Source organism: Podarcis gaigeae (assembly GCF_964106915.1).
Source record: "Podarcis gaigeae genome assembly, chromosome: 1".
NCBI lineage: Eukaryota > Metazoa > Chordata > Lepidosauria > Squamata > Lacertidae > Podarcis > Podarcis gaigeae.
This window is the reverse complement of record NC_139678.1, coordinates 138,070,704-138,076,641: the sequence shown is the minus strand read 5'-3', so window position 1 is coordinate 138,076,641 and position 5,938 is coordinate 138,070,704. Positions and strand designations below refer to the sequence as shown.

General features: G+C 42.7%; 1 long non-coding RNA gene across 1 annotated transcript; it reads right to left on the bottom strand.

The window, feature by feature from the left end:
* Positions 1 to 236: 236 nt before the first annotated feature.
* On the bottom strand, positions 237 to 2,447 carry LOC310846196. Its single transcript, XR_014565199.1, has 3 exons — positions 2,362 to 2,447; positions 1,805 to 1,882; positions 237 to 378 (listed from the first exon to the last, which is right to left on the bottom strand). It is a non-coding gene; the product is annotated as an uncharacterized lncRNA (long non-coding RNA).
* Between the last annotated feature and the right edge of the window lie 3,491 nt (positions 2,448 to 5,938).

The following is a 5,938-nucleotide window of genomic DNA, read 5'->3' as shown; positions in this document are numbered from 1 at the left end:
CAGATTCCCCTCTGGCTCTCCTCGTACCACTGGACTGCCAGCAGGTATCGCATGGTTCTGTGTCTTATTCTCCACCTCCCCTTTCGCCATCCTTCATGCAAAGCAGCTGCAATGCAGCCTGCTTACCAGCAGCTATTAAAACCAGTTGCTATTCCTGTTTCTCATCTAACAGCTTCTTTTAGTCAAACAGGTCTCAGAATGATCACACAGAAGGAATCCTGCAGCTTGCCAAATAGTGTTTCTGGCAGAAGAGACCGACTCTTTAATATACATCATGCTTCTGAAGCTCCTCACGTTGCCTCATCATATTTTCGGTTGCCTGGCAGCAAAGCTTTGCAAAAGAGGTTCAGCAGCCATTGAACTGGGTACCATGAGAGACTAGGGAAGATGTCAAGCAGTTTGTTTTATTTGTATTGGTATCTGAATGTGAACACTTTTCTATATTTGGAAAAGTCCATACGTATTTTGTGTTAACAAATTCTATCTGCCATCCATTCATTCCATATGTAAACTTGTTGTCTTTCAAAAAATGGATTGGCCCAAAAAACACTGAGGGGCTTGATTCTATTATATAAGCTGGCCCCACATACCATGGTTTTCCTGAAGCTTTAGAAATGATACAATAAACCTATTACTGAGGGGGAGGCTCACCTTTTAAAAACTAAAACTGGGAAGTCTGATTTGTGCATATAATGCTATGTAATTATAATTATAATTATATTGTTTACCAGCAATAACAGGGCATATGCCCTAAATTAATTAATCCATAAGTAGACAAAGAATAAACATCAGAATAAAAAATTATCAACTTTTCATTAAAAAGTTATATTCAAAACCATTCAAGTCAGATAACACATTTATAGTCGGTTTCCCTTGAGCGCAGATGGCACTTTAAGTGGCTTATAGTCTTTGCTGGGTTGATCGATTTTTCTGCTGACTTTTTTATATATATATGGTTATGAAATGCAGGTCTTATTTTAAAGATGTGCGTATGTTGGTTGGTTTGGTTGTTATGCACTGCTTTGCAAAGAATGTTTTCTTAAAAAGTGGTTTGTACGTTTACTAAACTTGAAGACAGATGGGCCTGTGGTTTGGTCAGGTCCTTAGTCTGGCATCTTCACCAGCTCCTCTTGGTCATCTCTTAGCAATCACATTTCACAACAAGGCTCCTATTTGAAAGGGGAGGAGCACCAAGGGCAGATCGACACTCATGGTTTTAAACATTAAGTAACAGTTTTCACCTAGACAGCATCTTAAAAAGCAAAAAAAAAAAAAGGGGGGGGGGGAAAGGCAGAAACATCACCTGACCAACAAAGGTCTGTATAGTTAAAGCCATGGTTTTCCCGGTAGTGATGTATGGAAGTGAGAGCTGACCATAAAGAAGTCTGATGGCCGAAGAATGGATGCTTTTGAATTCTGGTGCTGGAGGAGACTCTTGAGAGTCCCATGGACTGCAAGAAGATCCAACCTCTCCATTCTGAAGGAAATCAGCCCTGAGTGCTCACTGGAAGGACAGATCCTGAAGCTGAGGCTCCAAGACTTTGGCCACCTCATGAGAAGAGAAGACTCCCTGGAAAAGACCCTGATGTTGGGAAAGATGGAGGGCACAAGGAGAAGGGGACGACAGAGGACGAGATGGTTGGACAGTGTTCTCGAAGCTACAAACATGAGTCTGACCAAACTGCGGGAGGCAGTGGAAGACAAGAGTGCCTGGCCTGCTCTGGTCCATAGGGTCACAAAGAGTCGGACACGACTAAACAACAACAACGGTTTTCACAACGTAGATGGATACATGACATCTTACTTTTAACCTTCGTAATGCATTATTAAAATGTGACACCAGAGGGCGCTGCAGAGCAACCAGCAACCGTCTGCAGGGAAACTGTTTTGATGGAGAAAACAAAGAAACAGTTTTAATTTACAAGTAGGCCCTGTGATATTTTAGAAAGGCATATCTAATATCATTCTAATAAGGTTAAACAGGTCCGTGTAGGTTCAGCACAAGGCAGAAAGAGAAGCAATTAGCAGAGGCCTGCCGGTAGAGCCAGACCTGCCTTCTTCTTTGCTGCTGCACCCTTGAGCTGGACTGGCCCACACATGAGGCAAGGTGAGGCAACTGCCTCAGATGGCAGGATCCACAGGGACCGCAGGTCCTGATGCAGCAGATCTTTATTCCCCCTTTGCTCCTGATGTTGGCCTTTACCAAGTCTTTCTTCCCTGGCAGGCGGAGAGCAGCATTTGGTGGTTTGCCTCAGGTGCCAAAATATATTGGGCCTGCCCTGCACTTGAGGATGAGGGCAGCCCAGAAGTGAGGAGCAGCTAGGTGAGTCGGATGCTAGCAGATCAGGAAGAGGGACTCACCTGCTGCCACCTGAAGTGGTACAGTCAGGAATTCCTCAGACAACAGCCTCATTCTGCTGTGTAATGCATAGGACGGCTAACAGCTTTAAGGATATGCTAGCATCAATTTGCATAGAGGAATGGGTAGGGCTTGAAGGCGATATGGCAGGTGTGTACTGAAATGAAACCAAACATTATTTCTCTGCATTGTAAAGCTGTATATTGAGGAGTGAAATCAAACCAGCTGATTGTGTTTCCTAACACCAAACTAATACCTTTCTTCTGGGCCAGCCCTACGATGAGGCAGAGGGAGGCAGCTGCCTCAGGTGACAGGTGCTGAGGTGCAGGGAGGGGACAGTGCCATATGAGTGCCATGTTGTTTGGCTGTACCCCTTGCATTAGCCTGCTGTCCTCAGGATGCAGTCCTTTTACCAGTATTGAAGATTAAACTACCAGTCAAATTGGCTTCTGTCTGTGCCTTAGGAGAAGGCACCATCTTGAGCTTTGCCCAAGGCAGAAGATTGTCCTGAGCTGCCTCTGCTCTGTGTTTGGGGTGTTTTGTTCTGGGCCAAGTAACATTTTCTGGAGAGTATCATTTTATCTTTCTTTACTGCTGTTTTATCTTCAGTTGCACGCACACACTCAACTTTAGAGATACAGAACATGGAGCAGTCCATTTACAAATGGACTGCTGGATGCTGACACTGCTGTTTCCATGGCAACCTGTCAGACCACGCAAGGCTGTGAAGATGCATTCATAAGCATCAAATAGCAACAGGGTGTTCTTTCAGATCTAATATATATGTCGTATCAATTTGAAATGCAGCTCCTCCTTTTTATCTCTCTCTCTTTGATTTTCCATGCACACTATATGTTCAAAACACATCCCCCCAAGAACCATGCAAACTGTAGGTTGTTAATGGTGCTGGGAATTGTTGCTCCATGGGGGTAAACTACGGTTCCCCTAGTTTTTTTTGGGTGTATACTTTAAGAGTATGGTGTATACACCAGCGTGAGATTTTCTGTAACACCCTGTCCATCCATCACTTTACTTTGTATGCCTTAGAAGAAGCACACTATAAATTATGCTTCAGTTAACCTTTAGTTTCAACTTTGTATTTTGACTCCTGATCAAGGCCTAAAATTGATGTAGGCGAAAACTCATTGGACTTGTTTGCTACTAAAATTCTATACTGCATACAGGTATTGAGATTTTTCTCCCTCCTTTTTTTGGTCTATTTTGGATGCTGACTGTTTGGATGCTGACTGTTGTATGAAATTTGCCACATAGAACCTAATTAAGGCAGGATATAGTTTGGCCACATATGTGCCAAGTGTGTTTTAGTTTTTCAGTTTAACACTGGCCTCCACATGGCGTGATGTGTCCAAATGTGTGTCTATGTTTTCTAAGCTGGCTGAAGTAAATCTCCACTGAAATACTGTTACGGTTTTACAGGAAGAGGGATGACATTTGTATGTGCAAGCTGGACAACTGCCAGTTAGTGAAATCAAAGAGCAGCTTTGCACAATATTCATGCAATTGAGAGCTCTGGGTATAGATTTAGCACTTGCCCAGAAATTAACATTCGGGGCAGAATCCACTGTTTATCCCCAGGGCACTGCTTGTTTTAAAACATTAAACATGTAAGAGACTTTTGACAAAATGATACAGTGATATATTCCAGTGTGAGAACATGCAGACTTTCAAGTTTCCACACTACAAAACTGACTCATGGCCCAGGTTTTATTTAGATTAAAGTTCTAAATAGGGTAGCTGTCAAGTTTCAAACAGCTTGGCAAATCCAAGTATAAACAGGGCCTTGAACAAAAGCAGGCTCAGCAGGTTCCGGTCATCTTTGCTCCAGATTAAGACCCAAACTACATTTTATGCAGAAACGTGTCTCACTGTAATAGCCTAACAGGCTTTTTAAATCAAGGAGAGCTACTTGTTTTTTTGGATGGTCAAGGTCAGAGCAACAGCATGCCCACCACTGGCTTGGTGACTTTCCCCATGCTTCAAAATTTTGAAACAAATACAAATTTATTACTAAGCCCCCTCAATACTACTATAACTCAGGGGAATGGGTGGCGCCGTGGTCTAAACCACTGAGCCTCTTGGGCTTGCCGATCAGAAGGTTGGCCATTCAAATCCATGCGACGGGGTGAGTTTCCGTTGCTCTGTCCCAGCTTCTGCTAATCTAATCATCATCATCATCATCATCTAGCAGTTCGAAAGCATGCCAGTGCAAGTAGATAAAAAGGTACAGTTTCTTGCAGGGGATTTATTCTAAGACCCCTATTACCCAGCGTCTATGTCCATGCACAATGAATGAAGTAGAGGACTTCATACATTTCTTTTTCTACTGCCCTATTTATGAGCTAATAAGAACTAAGCTCCTCCTCTTGATCCCGTTCACCATCACATCTAAGGAAGACTGTTTGAAATCGCTTCTTGTGGACGCAAATCCACAAATTTCATGTGGGGTGGCAATCTTTATAGTGCAGGCTTTGAAACTCAGGGCTACTCTGACTGGGTAGTGTGCCCTAGACCTGGACCTGTTTTAATTCTTTTATTACCTTTTTAACCTAATGTGCCAAGCCTATTTTGGGGCCATTATATGCTTTATATACATCCGCACTTTAGATTCCCGGCACCGGCAACTAAATCTTTACATTATTGTCTTAGGGTAATTTAAATGTCATAACGCCAGTAATATCGCTTTGAATCTTGTTTGGTTGCTTGTTTGCTTGTCTCTAGCATTTTTGTCTTATCCTGCTATGGCTGTATGCTAATGCAATAAAGGTTTGATTGATTGAAAAGGTACAGTTGTGGCAGGAAGGTTAAACGGCGTTTCCATGTGCTCTGGCTTCCGCCATAGTTGCCTTTGACTGGACTTAACCGTCCAGAGGTCCTTTACCCTCACCTTTCTACTATAACCAACCAAATGATTAAAATGTCATAATCAAGCAGCACAATAAAAACATATCAGAGCCTCTGACTATGACAAGATGCTGGCAGATGTGTCTCTCCTTTCTCATAGGCCGATTCTGAAAATAATCATGTCTCCCATAGCTCCAGTACTGGTGCATGGCTGCCGTCTCCATGGCGACCGCTTGCTCTGTAGAAAGCGCTGAACATGAATTTTCTTGCAATGTCCTGTAGCAGTTCTGCCTTTTGCAGAAAACCATGTGTTTCAAATAAAGAGAACAAAATGTATATATATATTTCTTTGCATATCGCTTCTCTCTTTCCACCAGCTCATTTTATCAGGCCCCAAATCTTCAGTTCACTGTCTCTCTTGACAAGCATTTTTTTTACCGCTCCCGCCTCCCTACCCTCTCTACACCCAGTGTGTTTCTTCTAGAAAAAAGGTGCACCATGAAGTTGTTACAGTAAGTGCTGCACTTTTAACCAGTATGTTTCTTCTAGGGGAAAAAAAAAAGATGCTGGTAACTGTTTATCCTTGAGAAAAAAGCACTGCTTACATACCTTCGTTGGACCCCCAGGACGATGGCAAGATGAGTTTTTGATATTTCCATTTTAGGCTAAGCATCTAATCAGATCGGGATGTAATGTTACTCGTTGGGTGTGTCTTTC